This window comes from Gossypium hirsutum, chromosome A11 (assembly GCF_007990345.1).
Source record: "Gossypium hirsutum isolate 1008001.06 chromosome A11, Gossypium_hirsutum_v2.1, whole genome shotgun sequence".
Classification (NCBI taxonomy): domain Eukaryota; kingdom Viridiplantae; phylum Streptophyta; class Magnoliopsida; order Malvales; family Malvaceae; genus Gossypium; species Gossypium hirsutum.
Window position 1 is genome coordinate 6,220,745 of NC_053434.1, and position 22,149 is coordinate 6,242,893.

A 22,149-nucleotide genomic window follows, 5' to 3' on the forward strand; every position below is an offset into this window, starting at 1 on the left:
TGAAACATTGATATATTTGATAAAATGGGAAGAAATCCCGGTTGAATGAAAAGGAAAATTCGATGGATCTCTGAAAAGGAATTGACGGTAAAAAGGATCTAGCCCAGACGGGTGATCCTATCTTGATATAGCCCTCCCGAAGAATATGTGTAAAATGGATTTAGCCCGGACGGGTAATCCGAATTAGGGTCTGAATTTAGCCTGGACTGGTAATTCAGATCTAAGCTCATTAGAGTAATTGTCGTTGCAGGAGATTTAGCCTGGACTGGTAATCCCGCTGCAAGGTTGAGGTTTGCGGGAGTGTGCTCCCTGAAATGGAAATGTGCGCACATGAATATGAATTGACGGACCCGGAATTGTATACTAAAAGTGTACCTCTGAAAATTCATCGAAATTCCGATAAATTCAACGGGATAAATATGGAAAAATAACAAGGAAATGGAAATTATGATATTGATGAGCTCATCAATCATGGTATATATTATTGGTACATGGAAATTATTGTACTAACTTGAATGTTGAGTTTGTACATATTAGGGTAATAATGCATTGAATGGATATATAAATGTTTATTGTATTGAAAATATTAGGTAAGTATTATTCTTGTTACATGAGCTTACTAAGCACGAAGTGCTTACCCCGTTTCTTTTTTTCCTGTTTTGTAGTGTTAAGAGCTCGGAGGTTGGATTTGGTCGGAGACATATCACACTATCAACCTCAGGATTTCGGTATATAAAGAAACTTTATTTTGGAAATCAATGGCATGTATAAGCTAATAAAGTAAATGTTAACGTGAAATGAATATAAAGTTAGCCATTAGTATGGTTAACAAACCTGGTTTTGGGTATGTGATGACGTTATTTTATAAATATGCATGAATTTATCTTGAAAATATGTTGAATTGGATTGGTTGATGTGGATTGTTTTTGGTTTAAAATTTCAGGGAATGTTAGATATCTATAAAGGGGTTATATTGAGTTAAAAAAAATTAATTCGTAAACTCCGGTAATACTTCGTACCCTATTCCGGCAGTGAATACGGGTAGGAGTATTACATTTATTGGTATCAAAGCTACGGTTTCTAAGGCCCATGTAGCAAATACGGGATTAGCTATACATGTCATTTAAATTATTATTGATAGTGTGATATCTCCTGACCATTTAAAATGTGTTTTTCTTATAGTAAATGTCTACCGACCAAGCTCAATCTGAAGAAGCTGAGAGTCATGCTCTGACTTCAGTACAAAGAGAAGAAACTAGCAGTAGAAGGTGTAACACCCCCTACCCGTATCCGCCGCCAGAATAGAGTACGAGGCATTATCGAGAAGCACGAAACACTTACAGATAATTTAAATACATTTTCATAACAATTTGTTTCGATTCATACTATTTCATATTTAAGCTTTATTCACCAAAGTATTTAAGCTTTATTCACCAAAGTATTTGAAATATCATCTTTATGCAAATAGCACACATGAGGTACATAATTCCATAACTATGAATGAACACATTTATCAACCAAGTTTTATGCTCATGTCTCATCAACTCGTATTTCCTTATGTCACATAATTCCATGTAATACTTACCAAACATCTTCAAATTAGTGAACATCTTACGGAATTGAGTACTTCGTTTTCTCGATGCCATAGTTCAACTATGGTCTTACACATCTTCACATAATGATGCCATAGCCCAGCTATGGTCTTACACATATTCATATATCGATGCCATAGCCCAGCTATGGTCTTACACGTAATCACATATCACATATTGATGCCATAGCCCAGCTATGGTCTTACACGAATCACATATCTCACTGATGCCATATCCCAGATATGGTCTTATACAGTAGCATATATCACACCGATGCCATATCCCAGATATGGTCTTATACGGAAATCACTTGTCACTTGTAGCCGAAGCTACCACTATTCACTGATCAGGTAGCCAGAGCTACCATTTTTCACTGATTAGGTAGCCGGAGCTACCACTTTTCACTGATCAGGTAGCAGAAGCTACCACTTTTCACTTGTTATTTGTCATTGATCAGATAAGTGTAGCCGAAGCTATCACTTATCACTTTCACTTGTCCTTGATCAGATAAGTGTAGCCGTAGCCGAAGCTATTACTTATCACTTTCATTTGTCCTTGATCAGATAAGTGTAGCCGAAGCTATCACTTATCACTTGTTGCCATGGTCCAACCATGGTCTTTTCCTTCAATTCATCTTGTCACTAAACTGAAATGCTTAATTTGATTATTTATTCAATTTTCATGCTTTTACATTATTCACGATTTTATCATCAATACATATGAAATAACGCATCATGAAATTCATAAAATTAACAAATGATCACTAAAATTTAGCCATATAAACTCAGAAGCTCGATTTTTGTATTATAACGATAATCATAATTTCATAATAAATATTCCAAATAAATCATTATATTATTTCTAATTCAACACTTATCGATTATAATCGGGCATGTGATCAATTTATACACAAGCCATTCATATATATATGTATATTTTTCCTCCTCCTCCTCTCCATCCACATCCTTAGTATAAACAACACACTTGTGAGTAACCTTATCCATAATTTTCACTAATTACTTATGTGAATATTCAAGCTATCCACCTGTGTCATAGTCACTAAATTATTTATATCTGAAGCTACGGAACTCCAAATTGAGGTCCTCTAATTTTCCCTAAAACTAGACTCACATATATTCTTACCATAAAAATTTCACAATTTTTGGTTGGGCCAATTAATACAGTTTATTCATTGAAATCTCCCCTGTTCTGCTGTTTGACAGTTCCGACCCTTCTTCACTAAAAATTAATTATCTCCTCATACAGGATTCGAATGATGTTTCCTTTTATTTCTCTTGAAAATAGACTCATTCAGAATTCTAAACATATAAATTTAAGCCCATAATTATTTTTATCAAATTTTTTATGATTTTACAAAGTCAGAACACGGGAACCCGAAATTATTCTGACCTTGTCTCACAAAATTCATCATATCTCATGATTTACAATTCCATTGCTTACATAATTTCTTCTATAAGAAACTAGACTAAATAAGCTTTAATTTCACATTTTATTCATCCTCTAATTATATTTCTACAATTCTTTGTGATTTTTCAAAGTTAGACTACTGCTGCTGTCCAAAACAGTTTTAGTGCAAAATGTTGATTTCCATTTTGCGCCAAATTTCACAATTCATAAAATTCAGTCCTTTCTCAATTAACCCCTCAATTAAGATAATTTTCTAAATTAATACTTTTCCTAGACATTATAAGTTATTTCGTAACTATTGAAATTCATAATTTCCACATAAAACTCTAACTTCAAACTCTTTTACAATTAGGTCCCAAACATTCACTTTCTATTCAATTCTTTCAAAAAAATCAGCATATAAACAATTTGAAGCTCTAATTCCATGCCAAATCATCATATACTTCCAGCACATATTCATAGCAACTTTCAATTTCTTTCATAGAATCAAAAACTAATGAATTCAACAAGTGGACCTAGTTGTAAATGTCATTAAAACACAAAAATTTCAAGAAATAATTAAGAATTGAACTTACTTGAAGTAAAAATATGAAAAACCAGTTTAAGGGAACTCTTCCACGGCGTTTTTGCTGATGAGAATGCAGAAAAATAAAGAGAAATCTAGATAATTCTACTTTAGTCCTAGCTTTATTAAGTAAATTTTGCAATTTTCCAATTTTGCCCTTAATTCTCCTTATTTTCTTGCTGATTTCATGCTCTTGCCGTCCAGCCCAAATAGATCTTGGGTGTTGAATGGCTAGGTTAGGTGGCTTGTTTGTTTGTACAAGAAATATTTATCAAGTTACTAGGCTACTTAATGTTGTTAGGTAGTGTTAGATGATGTAGTTGGCTATAAATGTATTGTTTTTCTTATTGAAAAATTAAGCATATCAAAGCATATCAGATTGCTTCCTTGCTGCACGTTTGTGAGCAAGTAATTTTTTTCTTGCTTCCTTGTTCTGTGTCTTGTATTTCTTCCTCTACTCTGTTTCCTTCTTTGTCGCTATCAAAAATCCTAACAGGGATGACCAAAGCCAGGTCCTTCACAAATCAAAGTCAAACCCAGTCATGGTTCATGGTGATAAGTCCATTTGTGAGTCTCTCAATATTGTCGAATACATGGACGAGATTTGGCCTTATGCTCCCTCCATTTTTCCTTTTGATCCTCTTGAACATGTCACTGCTCGGTTCTGGGCTGGCTATCTTAAAGACCAGGTATTACACATTTATGATTTATCCATGCAAACTCATTCACTACAGTCAGATGAGTTTTAGGGTCCATGATAACATACCTTTAGAGGCCATGTTTATGATGCATACGTTTACCATACCTACTTTCTGTAATCACATACTCGTAAAGAGAGGACAAAGTCATAATTTTTTTTTGAGGTCGGAATTAAATTATATACTTTTACGATACTAAAAATACAATTTTATCATTTTAATAGTCTATATTTTTTATAATTTTTAGAGAATTAAATTAAAATTGTCACTTTTGGAGGGACTAAAGCGCAATTTTATAATTACTAATTTAAAATTTTATAAACTATAAAGTAACCTAAATGAAAAATTTTCAGAGGTATGAGACCCTGCCAGCCCATTAGATTCGCCGTTGCGTATGAGAATTGTGACAATTTCAATTAATTTTTAATGGCTTTGATGAAAAAATCAACACATATATATATATATTAGATACTAGGTTTAATTGAATAACTCAAACTATACCAATTTTTTTTAGTTAGGCATTTTTTTTGTTAAATTAAATACTTAAAATTTAATTCTATAATCATTATAGATTTTTACCGTTATTTAAAAAAAAAACACTTCAACCAATACAAATTCAACGTATGTTATTTTTTATCTATATCATCATTTACATGAAATTATATATATTCAATTAAATTATTTTTTATTTTCATTTTCTCTCTCCACCCTTCATTTTGCTACAGTGAATAAAAAGGGAAAAAGAAAGATGAAGATGTGTGTAGAGAGAGAAGATGTGTGTAGAGAGAGAAGATGAAAGGAAGAAGATCATAATGGAGGGGGCAAGAGAAAGAGAGGAGATAGAAAAATATAATATTAAATAATAATTTAATAATGATTTAATTAATTTTTATTTAATATTAAAATTAAAAATTTTAATTATTAAAATACTATGTGTCAATCTTGATTGGCTGAAAATTATTTTTAAACAGATATAATGGTAGAGTCTCATAATAATTACGAAATTATAATTTTGTACTTGATTTGATTAAACAATAATTTAAATACCTAACTTAAAAAAAGGATATAATTTAAGGGTTGAGTCGAACTTTTTAAATTTTTTATTATGTTTTCTCAAATAACATATCAACTAATTCAATTTTTATTTATTGTAAGTGAGTTTTGTTGTAACATCTCGAAATAGGGCTTAAATGGAATAGTGGTTGCGAAACCATAAATCTGAGATAGAAAAGTTTATTTCGATTATTTTTTTTTATGATTTACCGAGTGATTAGATGCATGTGTTAGAGTATTGATAAGAAATTTTATAGATTGCATGTTTAATTTGCCTATTAGGGCTTATTTGTAGAAGTTGCTGTAACAGCCCGATTGAGGGCCTAAACGGAACGATGGTTTTAGAACCATGAATTCGAAGTCAAAGAATTTATTCCGATTAAGTTTTAAGGCTTATTTATTGATTAAAATATTGTGTAAAAATATCGTTAAGAAATTTTACTGATAAAGTGCTTAATTGGACTTTTAGGACTAAATTGCAAAAGTTGCAAAATATGTGTTCTAATTCATAAGTAGAAATGAGGTTTTAAAGAGTAGGTCCTTAAATGGAATTAGACCATTATATTTCGTTTGGACAAAAATGGATATGAATAGGACAAAATTTTAAAGAAAGGCCTTAAGGGCATTTTAGTCATTTGGTAATTAAAAGAAATAAAAAGGGAAAATAAAGCCAAAATTGACTCATCTTTTTCATGGAGGCTGAAATTAGCATGAGGGAAGCCATGGCTAGGGTTTTCAAGCTTTCCATGCTCAATAGTAAGTCCGTTCTAGCCCCGTTTTTCAAGTTCTTTATGTTTTTGGAATCCCGATAACTTGATTAAGCTTATTCTAGCAATAATTTAAGCTAGGGTTCATATTTGGAAAAATACCCATAGGTGAAATGTGTTTATTTTGATGTTTTATGGTAGAATATGAAGGTTGAAATTATGTTAAACAACTTTTGCTAAGCGGTTTTAAGCAAAAATGAGTAAAACGGCTTAATCAGTAAAAGTTGTTATTGTTCATAGCTATGTGTTAGAGTGAGAATTTGATGTTTCCATGGAAGGGAAAAATGATCAGCATGTCATAAAACATAAGAATAAGGGATGAAGTTTAATTCCCGAGCCTAGGGGCAAAAGTGTAATATGCAAAAGTTTAGGGGCAAAATTGTAATTTTGCCAAAGTTTGAGTTAAGGACTGTTTTGAATAGCACATTAATTAAATAAGTAAAATATTATGTTTTAGATCCCGGAAAACAATATTTGAACCTAGAATGGGAGAAAAATCGAAAATCGGGAAAGTTGGTAAAATGGCCGTTTTAGTATCGAGGTAAGTTCATATGTATAATAAGCATCAATTTATGCATGTTTCAATGTAAAATTAATACATTTACTATGATTGCCGAGGTGTTGAAAGTAAGTATAATTATGATGATTTAAATGTTCAATATTAATTTAACATGGAAATGAGAAAGTATGTAAGTTTGTATGTAAATAATACATTATCTTTATTATGTTTTTATATTTCAGCATATTTTATTGGAAGAATGAAATAAAGTATTAGAAAGTGAGATACTTCCCGTTTGAACCTTCGGAATCAAAAGATACAGATGGTATGTAGCTAGGTCACATGTGTAATACGGGATGTATACCATGTGTACAAGAGAGCTACGAGACATTATGAGGTAGCTAGGTTGCATGGGTGATACTATGTGTACACCATGTATACAAGAGAGCTACAAGATAGATGTAGCTAGGTTGCATGTGTGGTTCCAGGTGAAGGACACCATGTAAACAAGAGAGCTACGAGATAAAGTGGCTAGATCACATGGGTGATACTATGTGTACACCATGTGTACAAGAGAGACAAAATTTTGTGTACAATCGAGCTAGGTCACATGAGTGGTGCTAAGTGAAGGCCACTATGTGTACAAGAGAGCTTCGATTTTAAAGGTGGACTGTATGTGATACCATCGCGTATCTGTTATTATTCCGAAGTGTTCAACTAGGAAATTGACTAAATGAAATTGTGTATGACTTTGTGAAGATAAGTGTAAGTAACTTATGAGTAATATGCTTGATATGTGAATGGAAATTGGAAAGATTGTTATGGGTAAGTGATGAATACAATTGAAGTGTGAAAGATCAAAATTGACAATAAAACCGTTCTGGATAGTTGTAGTGACGAGAATCTAAAAATTTACCAAAAATAGTAGAAATTGAATCAGAGACTGAATGAGATATCAAATTAAAGCTTAATGAGTCTATTTTCATATAATAGAAACAGAACAAGCAAAGAAATTCTATATTCTGAGATATTTAAGTTTCTATGAGACTGGTTCAGAATGATTACGTGATCCCCTGTTCTGACTTTGAAAAATCATTAAAAATTTTAAAAAAATAATTATGAGATATAATTTATATGTTTGAAATCCTTAATGAGTCTAGTTTCAAATAAAATAAACAATAACATCATATGAGTTCTGTACGAAGATAAAATTTATTTGTAGTGAAGAGTGGTCAGGGCAGTTGAGCAGTGAAACAGGGGTAACTTCAATGAATAAACTGTACTAATTTGCTAGACCAAAAATTCTGAAAATTTTATGGTAAGAATATACTTGAATCTAGTTTAAATGAAAATTAATGGTTTGTAATTTTGAGTTTTTTAGCTCCAGAAATAAATAATTTAGCTGCTGGTACTCTGCTAGACAGCTTATTTTGAACCTGTTTATAACTGTAATAGTGAAAGTATGTGTGTTTGTGATGGTAATGTTCCGGGAACATATTGTGACTTTGTTTACTGCATGATAATGTATTGTTTATTAATATTTACATATTTACTTACTAAGCTATAATGCTTACTCCCTTCCTTTCCTTTTTTCCTATAGTGTCGCAGATGTTAGCTCGAGTTGGAGGTCACCGGAGGTTAAATCACACTATCAAACTATTGATCAGTATATAAAGGTTTTAAAGTATTTTTAAGTCTTTGGCATGTATGGGGACGTTTAATTATTATTAAGTTGCTAGGAGTTGGCCTAAAATACTGAGCTATGTTATTTGAAGGTCTCTATTGTATAAAGTCATGTAATGTAAATAGTCTTGAATATGTTTGAAAAGTTTAAAATTGATGAAATTTTATGTCTCGATTTTTAAATGATTACAAGTACTCAAGTCTGGTAATACCTCGTACCCTGTTCCGGCGTCGGATACGGGTAAGGGGTATTACATTTGTATATTCTTATTAGTTGAGAAAATTCAATATTTGTCTATTATTTGTTGATTACTATTATTTTAATTTTAATTAATTAATATTATTATAAGTGAGCAACATACCCAAAAATATCTATTAAATTACATTCTAACTAAATAATATTAATCAAGGATTCTCTTATCCAAAGGGGTTTAAATTTAAAAATTTTAGCTGCTAATGTATTAAAGAAAAAACTTGTTTTTAATGAGATTTGTTTGGGGTTAATTGTTGTAGTGGTTTCCTTCCTTGAAAGCTATTGGTATTGCTGAAGGAAAGGATACAAGGAAAGCAGCAATAAGGCAAGTGGAGAAAGGGTTAGTACTGTTGGAGGGGGCATTTGTCAATTGCAGCAAAGGCAAGGCATTCTTTGGAGAGGATCAAATTGGATACCTTGACATCGCATTTGGGTGCTTTCTATGCTTGCTAAGAGTGGAAGAAAAAGTGAATGGGATCAAGTAATTGCTTAGTGAAACCAAGACCCCTGATTTGCTTAAATGGGCTCACAGATTTTGCTCCAATGCCGTCGTTAAGGATGTCATGCCTACGACAGAAAATCTTATAGAATCCGATGGGATTATTATGGGTAGAATGAAAGGAGTGGCTTCTTCCACTTCCAAATTATGAATTGATTGGCTTTGAATGTGTTCAAAAGTCAAAAGTTGTTGGTGCAAGAGGCAGCAGCAAGCTGTTTCTAGTCTTGCTTGAGTAGTAAGGCTCGAGGCTTGGTGAAGAAGCAAACTCGGAAGCAGAAAAAAACAGAAAGATGAAGCTAGCAAGTGAAAACAGAAAAGAGAGAAAAGAGATTGAATGAAAATGAGCTGATATTTTTCATTAACTCATGAACAAGGCATTAAGCCATTACATATATCAGTCAATAAGTAAAACAAACAAGTAATCACCTACTAACATACCTAACACCACTAAAATGCCTAGTAACTTGGTAAACTTGATTGAAAAACAAAAAGCTTCTACCTAAGCTTGTCATTCAGCACCTAATTACATCAAAATGCAGCTACCAACTAAGTTTGATCCTAACTAAATACAAAACATTCAATTAAGGTAACCAAATGAATAGCTTCAGCTTGCTGCATCAATTTGCTGCTGAAGCACGTTCCTTGCATGGCCACCTTTGCTGCTATATGGGAGCTGACTTCAACACTCCTCCTCAGCTTCTATGCAGCAGACTCCTAGCTTCCTCTTCAGGCTTAGATATCTTGATACACCAAGAGGCTTTGTGAAGATGTCGGCAATCTGATTTTGAGAACTGCAATGGATCAGCTCAATTTCTCGAGCTTGTTCCATTTCTCTTATCACATGGAGTTTGATGTTGAAATGTTTTGTCCTGCCATGAAAGACAGGATTTTTAGCAATAGCAACTGCTGACTTGTTGTCACAATGTATCACAGTTGCTTCATTCTGCTGTAGATTCAAGTCACTCAAAATTTTTCTTAGCCACATGGCTTGATTAACAGCATTGGCAGCTGCTACATACTCTGCTTCTGCTGTCGATTGAGCCACCATTGTTTGTTTTCTTGAGCTCCAACAAATCATAGCTGAGCCAAGTGTAAAAGCATAGCCAGAAGTGCTCTTCATGTCATCCTTTGAACCAGCCCAATCGCTATCAGTGTAGCCAATCAGTTTCAACTCTTCAGCCCTTCTAAACTGTATTCCATGGTTTAAGGTACCTTTAATGTATCTTAGCACCCTTTTCCCAGCCCTGTAATGTTGCTGGTTACAGCAGTGCATGAACCTTGATAGCATGCTTACAGCAAACAAAATGTCAGGTCTTGTTGCTGTCAAATACAATAAACACCCAACAAGGCTTCTGTAATCTGTTTCACAGACAGATTCATGTTCCTCCTGGCTTGATAGCTTTATGCCAATAGCCATTGGTGTGCTCACTGGTTTACAATTCTCCATTGAGAATTTAGCCAGCACTTTCAAGGCAAATGTCTTTTGTTTCAAGAAGATTCCTCCTTCTATTTGATTGACTTCCATTCCTAGGAAGTATGTCATCAATCCCAGGTCTGACATCTCAAACATTTTCTTCATTCTTGCTTTGAAATCAACCATCATAAGCTTGTCTCCTCCAGTCACGAGAAGATCATCAACATATAGTGACACAATAAGCTGTGTTTCAGCTCCATTCTTCTTAACATAGAGTGTTGGCTCACTAGCACTCCTTTCAAATCCCAAACTGACCAAATATGAGTCAATCCGAGCATACCAGGCTCGAGGGGCCTGTTTTAGGCCATACAAGGCCTTTCTTAGCCTATACACCAATTGTTCCTTACCAGGCACTATAAAACCTGGGGGTTGCTCGATGTATATCTCTTCTTCTAGAAATCCATTGAGGAATGCAGACTTGACATCCATTTGGTGGATTGTCCACTGGTTCTGAGCAGCAACTGCAATCAGCAATCTGATTGTATCGAGTCTGGCTACTGGAGCAAATGTTTCCATGTAGTCCAGACCATACCTTTGACTGAAGCCCTTTACAACTAGCCTGGCCTTTAGCTTGTTTAAGCTTCCATCTGCATTGTGCTTCACTCGATAGACCCATTTTACACCGATAGTCTTTCTGTTGGCAGGCTTTTCAACCAACTCCCATGTCTGATTCTTTACAATCATGTTGATTTCATCAACCATAGCTTGTTTCCAACCTTCATCTGCCTCAGCCTCTTCAAAACTGCTAGGTTCTGCTAATGCAACCTGTGCCCTTTCATAAATATCTTCTAGGGGCCTTGTGCCTCTCACAGGCACATCATCAACATCCATTTCAGGTTCTAGCTGCTCAAGTTCAGCTTGATTAGGCACTAGGTCTTCTGAAATTGCTTCTGGCTCATTTTTCTCCCAATTCCAGCAGGCTTTTTCATCAAAGATGACATCTCTGCTCACTTGGACTTTGTTTGTCAAGGGATCCAAAACCCTGTAGCCCTTTTTGACTGAGCTGTAGCCTACTAGAACACCTGGTTGAGCCCTTTTAGAGAGCTTATCTCTCTTTGCTGCTGGTATTTGTGCATAACACAGGCAACCAAACACCTTCAGGTGTGCCAAGGAAGGCTTGAAACCAAACCAAGCCTCGAAAGGTGTCTCGGATGCAAGAGCTTTAGTGGGAAGCCTGTTCTGAAGGTAAACAGCAGTGTTTACTGCCTCAGCCCACATGGTTTTAGGCAGTTTCTTCTCAAACAGCAGACATCTGGCCATATCCATCAGACTTCTATTCTTTCTTTCAGCTACCCCATTCTGCTGAGGTGTGTAGACATTTGTAAGCTGATGTTTGATACCAGCATCATTGCAAATGGCTTGAAACTGAGCTGAAGTGTACTCAGTGCCATTGTCTGTCCTTATCGATTTCAGCTTGCAACCTGTTTCTGTTTCTACAGCATTTTTAAACTTCACAAACACTTGAGCTACCTCAGACTTGTGTTTTAAAAAGAAAATCCAGCAAAACCTTGTAAGATCATCAATGAAGAGGATGAAATACCTGTTTTTGCTGAGTGATTCAGTCCTCATCGGGCCACATACATCAGAGTGCACCAGCTGCAGTCTTTCAGTAGCTCTCCAAGCTGAATTTGTAGGAAATGGCAGTCTTGCCTGTTTCCCCATTTGGCAGACTTCACACACATCATCATGCTCCACTGAGCTGGTGAAGTTCTCTGCCATGCCCTCTTTGGCCAATCGAGCCATTGATCTGAAGTTGGCATGTCCAAGCCTTTGATGCCAAAGCTTGGAGTCTTCAATAGAGGCTGTGTATGCTGAGTTTGAGTCATTTGCCCAGTGAACCTCAAAGCATTTATCAGTCATTGTGACTGTCATAAGGCTTGATCCACTTGGATCAGTAATATGGCATTGTTTATCCTTGAACACAACAGAATAACCTTTCTCGAGCAGTTGAGCTATGCTGAGAAGGTTTCTGTCAATCTGTGATACCAACAGCACATTTGGAATGATCTTGTTGCCTGTGGGAGTAGATATCAGCACTTCTCCTCTTCCTTCAGCCCTTATAAACTGACCATTTCCAACCTTGACCTTGGTTTTATAACTTCTGTCCAAGGTTTTAAACAAGGAGGCATCTGGTGACATGTGGTTAGTGCAACCACTGTCCAGCAGCCAGCCTTTAGAGCATTTCTTCTCTGAAGCTACACAGGAGACAGCAAAGACCTGTTCTTCTTGGTCACTACTGTCCTCAGCTACTCGAGCTTCAACCTTTGACTGCTGAAATTGATTCTGCCTTGGCTTACTTCTGTTTTTGCAGACCCTTTCAACATGGCCCTTCTTCTTGCAGTGTTGGCATACTGCATCTGGCCTAAACCAGCATCTGTCTTCTGGATGGCCAGGCTTCTTGCAATATCTGCAGGGCTGGTCATTGCTCCTTGCAGCATCAGGCTTAGGCCTGTTTTTCCAAGGCCTTTTGCCTCTTTGAGCATTAGTGCTCGAGGTTTCTCTGGCCTTGGCTTGAAATGCACCTTCTTGGTGATCTTCAGCTCTGCTAGCTCTTCTTTGTTCCTGAGCATAAAAGGTGTTGATTAGCTCAGTCAAAGAGATGCTAGCAAGATCTCTTGAGTCCTCTAGAGAGGATATCTTGGCCTCATATCTCTCAGGCAAAGTGGAGAGGACTTTCTCCACAATTCTTGCCTCATCAAAGTGCTCACCTAGGAGCCTTATGCTGTTAACCACTGCCATAATTCTATCTGAGTACTGCTTCACTGTTTCTTCTTCCTTCATCTTCAAATTCTCGAAATCCCTTCTCAAGTTTAGCAGCTGCTGTTGCCTTGTTCTCTCAGTGCCTTGAAACTCCTCCTTAAGCTTATCCCAGGCCTGTTTTGGAGTCTCACAGGCCATGATTCTGGTGAAGATGACATCTGACACACAGTTCTGGATGCAGGACATGGCTTTGTGCCTTTTGGTCCTCTCATCAGCATGTTGCCTAATCTGAGCTACTGTGGGATTAGCCCTCAGTGGTGCTGGCTCAGTATCTGTGTTGACAACTTCCCACAGATCAAAAGCCTGTAGGTAAGTCTTCATCTTGACCAGCCATATGTGAAAGCCTTCTCCATTGAAGACTGGTGGGGCTGCTGGTGAAAATCCTGAAGAAGCCATCAAGATCTTTGTTTTGAAGCAACAGGTCCACTAAGACAAGAGCTCTGATACCAATTGTTGGTGCAAGAGGCAGCAGCAAGCTGTTTCTAGTCTTGCTTGAGTAGTAAGGCTCGAGGCTTGGTGAAGAAGCAAACTCGGAAGCAGAAAAAAACAGAAAGATGAAGCTAGCAAGTGAAAACAGAAAAGAGAGAAAAGAGATTGAATGAAAATGAGCTGATATTTTTCATTAACTCATGAACAAGGCATTAAGCCATTACATATATCAGTCAATAAGTAAAACAAACAAGTAATCACCTACTAACATACCTAACACCACTAAAATGCCTAGTAACTTGGTAAACTTGATTGAAAAACAAAAAGCTTCTACCTAAGCTTGTCATTCAGCACCTAATTACATCAAAATGCAGCTACCAACTAAGTTTGATCCTAACTAAATACAAAACATTCAATTAAGGTAACCAAATGAATAGCTTCAGCTTGCTGCATCAATTTGCTGCTGAAGCACGTTCCTTGCATGGCCACCTTTGCTGCTATATGGGAGCTGACTTCAACAAAAGTCATATTTATTGGCCTTTAACTAGGACTTGAATGTAACATTTTCTGAACTCATTTTCTCCCAAACCAAACCTCGTTTCTCTCCTTTGTTGTCGGTCGTGCGATCAACCATCATTCCCTCACCCCAGTGATCCCTCCCATGGTCGCTCCCTTTTTGTCTTGTTTTTCTTTTACCAATGGCCTTTTCGATCCATTCCTATTTCGGGAATTGTTTTCTTTGGTCTTTTGTTGTCGAAAGGTGGTGGGTTTGGTCCCCTGGTCTCTTCCCTAGGCTTTTTCTTTTGGATTTTCGACCAAGCCTCCAATGGTTTGATATATTCATATTCCACCCGCCACCCTCTGTTACGTCAGCCGAGAAATAATGGAGTAGTAGGGTTATCACTCCGGATTTATAGGTTTGGTGGCTAAAGCCACATTTGTCGTTGGTTTGGCATTGATTTCGTTATTTTTTGCTCAGTTCATGGTGGTACTTGTATTTGTTTTTGAGGTCTAATTATAGACTGGTCTCCCAAGTCGAAGGCAGCCATTCTGGCGGTGGCTTCAAGCCCTTGTTGGGTTACGTGCTCTCTCCCCCTTTGGGGGTTTAGGGTTTCCCTTGGATTTTGTTGCCCTACTATTATCTTTTATGTATTTTTTGGGGGCAATTTAAGCTTGTTGTAGCCACTCCTTTTCTTAATGGAAGCTTTGCTTTTATGAACTAGGTTTTTAACAAAGCAAATGTATGCAAAATTTTAAATTACTAGAATTTATTACTTTCACGATTAGGGTTAAAGGTCAACATTCTATATAAAAATATATGTTCTAAAAAATAATGACATTTGAAATAATTCAATCATTTTTAAGATGAGAAATTCCTAAATAATTGTGACAATTCAATTAAGGGATAAAGAATTAAATGTACAGTTGTTATAGAGAAGTGAATAAGCTTTAAAAGTGGATGAATAGTAAGTTAGAAAAATGGATTAGTTTTTTTAAAATGGTTTTTATTATAAAAAAGTACACAATTATCACTATTTTTTTAAATTTTATATATAATATAGATATTTGTAATTTTAATTTGTGTATAGTACATTAGTAGTTTATCTTTTTTATTCCATAAATACGCTTAAAAAATGTCTCTTTTTAAAAAAAAAATTAGTAATAAAAGAGTGATTAACAAATCAAAACAAACTAAACTGAAGCTCTTGGAAATCATTTTTGAGCAAGGACCAGCAGCTTGGAATCGGATGCTCAAATCAATGAACAGCTCCATCTTGAACAGACTCAATTTTTGCCATAAAATCAGCCACTATGTTTGCTACTCTCAAAATCTTAGCAAATTGGACTTCCCAATCCCGACAGCAAATTTCCTGGATATTCCCAACAAGGCCTGTTGAGTACTGGTCCGTATGCAAGTCGATTAACATACGAACCAACAACGACCTTTTTAAGCTAAACACAAACCATCCCATATTGTTAATAATTCAGCTTGTAAAACTGAACCAGCCCCATATATCTGTTATAACCAAGCAGCCAATTACCAGATTCATCTCGCAGAATTCTGCCCGCAGCCGCCCAAGCATTAGTCGCCGCAACTGCCCCATCCGCATTAAGCTTAACCCAACCTGTTGGAGGAGAAATCAAGGTATTGACAGGGCTGCTATCCGTTCTCTGAAGAGAATCCAAAAGTGAACTGTGTGCTAACATGCTTAGCCCAAAACTAGCATTGTCTAACGAGATCCTCAGCACTACAGAATTCCTCCTTGAAAATAACCATACAACGTTTTTTTCCAAATTTGCCAACAAGTTGTCGAGAAGATAAAGCACCATGGGAAGGACTCTATGAGCCAACCGGATCTTTCACAGATACCATCCATCAACCGTGGGATAAATACAAAGAGTAGAAAATGGACGAGCTTAATGTAGGGACCAACTTTGACCATACTGACTTGGCGACAGGGCAATCTCGTAAGGCATGCAAAACAGTTTCCTGATCTGGTCCACAAAGCTGACAAGAAGCAGACAATGTAAGATGGCGTCTTCACCGCTCATAATTACAGGGCAAACGATTTTCCATTGCAAGCCAGAAGAAACTCCTAACCCGTTGCGGGACATGTAGCTTCTAAATCTTTTTCCAAACATTATCCTTGGGATCAAAATGTGACTGTGATAGCACATTATATGCATTGGCAACAGAAAAGGGATGTTGATTAGACCCTTGCCACACAAATTTATCTTCACCCAAAGCTTCGCATGGGGGAGGCATAGATGCAATCTGCACCAAAGCAAAATAACCAATTAAATGAGCAAATGCATCCCACCTCCAAATCCCGTTCGCATCCACCATATCAGCCACCCTAACATCATCTAAATCAATATTGGTCACAATTAAATGGTCTTTAAGCGGCCTTAAGTCTGAAATCCATTCATCCGTCCATGAAAAAGAACAATTGGATTTTGCTAGCGAAGTTGAACAAGCTTCCAGAATATTATATTTACTCCTCAAGATCCTAACCCAATAGGCATCCAGCTTTGTCACCATACCAAGCCCCAACTTAAATAAAAAACATTTGTTTTGAACCTCTAAATTTCTGATCCCTAGCCCTCCATTTTCAACTGGTTGATAACAAGTTTTCCAATTGACAAATGCAATCTTCTTCTCACCATTTATTGATCCCCAAACAAAATTTCTTGCAATTCTCTCAATTTTCTTGCACACCCCTACAGGAATAAGAGCAGTTTGCATAAAAAATTAGGAATCGTTAACAAAACAGATTTAGCAAGGGTTACCCGTCCGGCCATCGACAAAAGATGCGCATTATACCCACTAAAGCGTTTCCGGATTTTGTCAATAACAAACTGAAAAGTTCTCTTGGTCACCCTCTGATGAAAAAGAGGAACTCCCAAGTAGCTTCCCAAATCAAAAGCTCAACTAGGTCCCATGATACGACATATAGAATCCGCACTAAAATCAGAAACATTAACCGAGAATAAGACTCTAGTCTTGTTTGCATTCACTTTGTAGCCAGAAAAGGAGCAAAAATAATTAAGCATATCAATAACTACTTTCACTTGAAAATCATCTGCTTCACAAAAAAGGACAAAATCATTCATGAAAAATAAGTGGGAGATACGCGGTCCAACCCGACTAAGCCTAATTGGTTTCCAAGCTCCTCGCATCACAGAAGTATCAATATATACTTTGCCCCAACCTCTCCATCCCTAACACAAAAAGATAGGGAGACAATGTGTTGGAAACTGGCCTGCATGCAGCATGTGAATTTCCAACATGTCATGAAGCAGCCCGAGCCATGTAACACATGCAGCAACAAAGGTGGATATGTAGCCCATGTAGATTCAAGCACGCAAGAACAAATACACATAAGTTACCCAGGTAAAGTATGTGCAAGATACCCGGGTAAAGTACGTGTAACTGAATCTGTTTGTTTTGGTTCTTTTGTAACCAAGTCTATGAAATGTGTTCTAGTTCGTTTTGAACTTAGTTTAAGCCTACATTTGATGTAGTTTGATGATGTAGGAGCTGATGACCAACTTTACTTAAGTGTACAAGTTTAGTTTTGTAAGTTCCAATGTAATAAGTGGAGTTAAGTAGTGTTTAGGTGATGAATTTGTTGATCTTTTGACCAGCCAATGACTGGTATATGTAAAGGCTTTAAGCCAATATCTCAAGTGAATGAAAATTATCAGATTTTCTTCCATATGCTCCATCTTTCTTTGCCTTCTAAAAAATTCTAAGTTCTGTTCTTCATTTTTGACAGTAGCTAAAAGCTTAAACTCCAAGCATTTTTCCTTCATATTTTATCCGGGTATAATACGTTGCTGCCGGTGCTCTGTTTGAAATTCTTACTTTACCCGGTTAAAGTGTGTTGAAACTCCAACAATTGGTATCTAGAGCTGCATTCTTAAGGGACCTGTTCTAGCAAACTTTAAAAAAAACGATGGCTTCATCAGGCTTCTCACCAGCTGCACCTCCAGTTTTCAATGGAGAAGGATATCACATTTGGGTAGTCAAGATGAGAACCTACCTCCAGGCATTTGATCTATGGGAGGTAGTTAACTCAGATGTTGAACCAGAACCATTGAGAGCAAATCCAACAGTGGCTCAAATGAAGCAGTATTCTGAAGAAAAAAAGTAAAAAGCACAAGGCCATGTCATACATTCAGAACTGTGTTTCTGATGTTATTTTCACCAGGATCATGGCTTGTGAGACTTCAAAGCAGGCCTGGGACAAGCTTAAGGAGGAGCTCCAAGGTACTGAGAGGACAAGACAGCAGCAGTTGTTGAACCTGAGAAGGGAGTTCGAGAACTTAAAGATGAAGGAAGAGGAAACTGTCAAGAAGTATTCAAACAGAATTATGGCTGTAGTAAACAGCATAAGGCTCCTTGGTGAGCATTTTAGTGAAGCAAGGATTGTGGAGTTGCTCTCTACCTTACCAGAAAGGTATGAAGCAAAAATATCCTCCTTAGAGGATTCAAGGGACCTAACCAGCATCTCTTTAACAGAGCTGATCAATGCTCTGCATGCACAAGAGCAAAGGAGGGCCAGCAGACAGGAGGAGCACCAAAAAGGTGCCTTTCAAGCCGAAGCCAAGTCTGCCTCGAGCACCTCTGCCTACGAAGGCAAGAATACCTGGTCAAACGAGCCTAAAGCAGATGGTGCAGGAATATATCCACCCTGTCCACACTGCAGAAGGGCAAGTCACCCGGGTAAAGTATGTTGGTTCAGGCCTGATGTGCAGTGCAGATTTTGCAAGAAGATGGGTCATGTAGAAAGGGTTTGCAAAAACAAAGGCAGACCAAGATACAACCAACCCCAGCAGCCAAGAGCTGAAGCTCAAGTAGTAGAAGAAGACAATGTCCAAGAAGAACAAGTTTTTGCAGTTTCTTGTTCAGCTGTTAAAAGAAAAGCTACAGATGGATGGTTGATAGACAGTGGTTGCACAAACCACATAACCCCTGATGCTAGCATTTTTAAGTCAATTGACAGAAGCTTCAAAACAAATGTGAAGGTCGAAAATGGACACTTCATCAAAGTTGAAGGGAAAGGAGATGTGCTGATAAGCACTCCTACAGGTACCAAACTTGTTAAAAATGTCTTGTTAGTGCCTGAAATTGATAGAAATTTGCTTAGCATTGCTCAACTACTTGAGAAGGGCTATTCAGTTGTATTCAAAGGTAAAGAATGCCTGATTAGTGATCCTAGTGGATCCAAGCTCATGACAGTAGCTATGACAGAAAAAAGTTTTATTGTGGACTGGAATAAGAGTCCAGATAGTGCCTACACAGCTGCTGCAGATGAATCCATGCTGTGTCACAAGAGGTTTAGCCATGCCAACAACATGTCAATGGCTTAGCTAACCAAAGAAGATTTGGTTAAAAATTTCACTAATTCAGTTGAGAAAGAAAGGAAATTTTTGACATTCAAAGAGGTGCATGATATGCATGGGAACCAATCATCTGCTCAGATAAAAGAATTACAGGCACATGTAACTAGCTTGGAACTTGAGTTGAAATCATTGCAAGTAAGTAACAGAGATATGGCGGAGCAGTTAGAGAACAAAGCAAGTGAAGCAGAAAAACTGGGAGAACAAAATATAGGACTCCAATCCCGCATTTCAGAACTCGAAATAATGTTGGAAAAGAGAGTAAAGGAAATTTTTATTATCACGAAGAAACTTGAGGATGATAACAGTGAATCATTGTCTGGTGTGAAGAACTTGACTGCTCAGGAAAATAATTTGCTATCAGAGAAGGAGACGTTGCAAGCTGAGAAGGCTCTGTTGAAAGAAAATTTTGCATTTGAAGGTGATGAAGCATCAAATCAAGTACAGAGGTTAATGGATGAGGTAAACACATTGCAGCAGCATCTAGAATCTCTTCATATCCAGAAAGCAAAACTGGAATTGCACTTTGATAGAAAGAAACAAAAGTCATCCGAAAGATTGAATGAAATGGAGAATCAAAAATTGAAGTTGAAGCTAATGGTCGAGGACCTTCAAAGAGATTTGGAAGCAAAAGGAGATGAGAAAAATGATTTAGTGAATAAAATCATTAGAGAATGCTTAATGAACAAGAGTTTGCAGCATGCAAGCCAAGGAGGAGTGTTGGAAACTGGCCTGCATGCAGCATGTGAATTTCCAACATGTCATGAAGCAGCCCGAGCCATGCAACACATGCAGCAACAAAGGTGGATATGTAGCCCATGCAGATTCAAGCACGCAAGAACAAATACACATAAGTTACCCAGGTAAAGTATGTGCAAGATACCCGGGTAAAGTACGTGTAACTGAATCTGTTTGTTTTGGTTCTTTTGTAACCAAGTCTATGAAATGTGTTCTAGTTCGTTTTGAACTTAGTTTAAGCCTACATTTGATGTAGTTTGATGATGTAGGAGCTGATGACCAACTTTACTTAAGTGTACAAGTTTAGTTTTGTAAGTTCCAATGTAATAAGTGGAGTTAGGTAGTGTTTAGGTGATGAATTTGTTGATCTTTTGACCAGCCAATGACTGGTATATGTAAAGGCTTTAAGCCAATATTTCAAGTGAATGAAAATTATCAGATTTTCTTCCATATGCTCCATCTTTCTTTGCCTTCTAAAAACTTCTAATTTCTGTTCTTCATTCTTGACAGTAGCTAAAAGCTTGAACTCCAAGCATTTTTCCTTCATATTTTATCCGGGTATAATACGTTGCTGCCGGTGCTCTGTTTGAAATTCTTACTTTACCCGGTTAAAGTGTGTTGAAACTCCAACACAATGAGTCTCCTTGTCGAATCCCTCTAGTCAGGATTATACACACTCCATAATCACTTTTATCATTTTCCTCGGCAACCTGGCACCATAAAGAGTATCTTTCAAAAAGTCCCATCGAACACAATCATAGGCTTTTTCAAGATCGACTTTAATAGCAATCCAACTTTTCTTGCCTTTCTAGTAAGCATGGAATGAATCACCTCTTGGGTAATAATAATATTATCAGCAATGGAGCGTCTAGAGACAAAACTGACTTCATTTTTGGCTACTAAAATAAACATAACCATCTTTATTCTATTGGCACTAACCTTAGTTAAATTTGTTGATTTTTTAGTATTAAGATCAAATTGATAAAATATATAAAAATTGAGAGCTGAATTTTATTATTATACTAATAAAAAATATGTAAAATTGACATAAAATATTATCATTGTGGTTAATTGACCTTAGTTGCTCACTTTTAACTTTTTGAGAGAGACTAATTTACTCAATCTTAAAATTGAGAGAAACTAAAGAAATCTTTTACCTAATCTTGAAATTGAGAGGGATAACCCTTATAGTAATCTTTAAACGATTTAAACTTAACCATGAATTATCATTTTCAATATCCATCATTTGAAAACTTTTAGAAGTTTGCCATAAGGATGTCACTTTACTAAGAAGCGAACCAAACCCAATCTTATTATGTCGCTGGCGCGGTTATGAAAATGGAGGAACGAGTTTCAATTCATTGGGAAATTTGTCCACATTAGTGCAAAAGTTGCTAGTATTTATTATGGCTTGCATGAGTTAGAAGGGACATGAATCCAAAAACCGAAATTCTCTTAGGATGGGAGAAGCCAACTGATCAGACTACGAAGATAAGTACTAACAGCAGTTGTAATATTCATGAGGGAATTGTGGGTGTAGAAGGGTCCTTAGGATGCCTTGGGTCATTGGCTTGGTGGCTTTCACGCCTTTTATGGCAACGTGGCAAGTGCTCCATTGACTTCGCTGAGCTTTGGGGATTTTTTCTAGGATTTCAGATGCTTTGGGTGAAGGGGGTATAAGGATGTGATTATTCAAATTGATTCTCTAACATCAGTTAGAATGATCGAAAACGAGGTTGGCGAGAAGCATCCCCTATATTTCCTAGACAGAGGGACTTCGTGGCCGACAGGATGGCAAAGATGA

At 36.7% G+C, this 22,149-nt stretch overlaps 1 pseudogene; it reads left to right on the forward strand.

The window, feature by feature from the left end:
- The first annotated feature begins 3,842 nt into the window (after positions 1 to 3,842).
- LOC107923537 (glutathione S-transferase U17-like) lies at positions 3,843 to 9,335 on the forward strand (annotated as a pseudogene).
- The last annotated feature ends 12,814 nt before the right edge of the window (positions 9,336 to 22,149 follow it).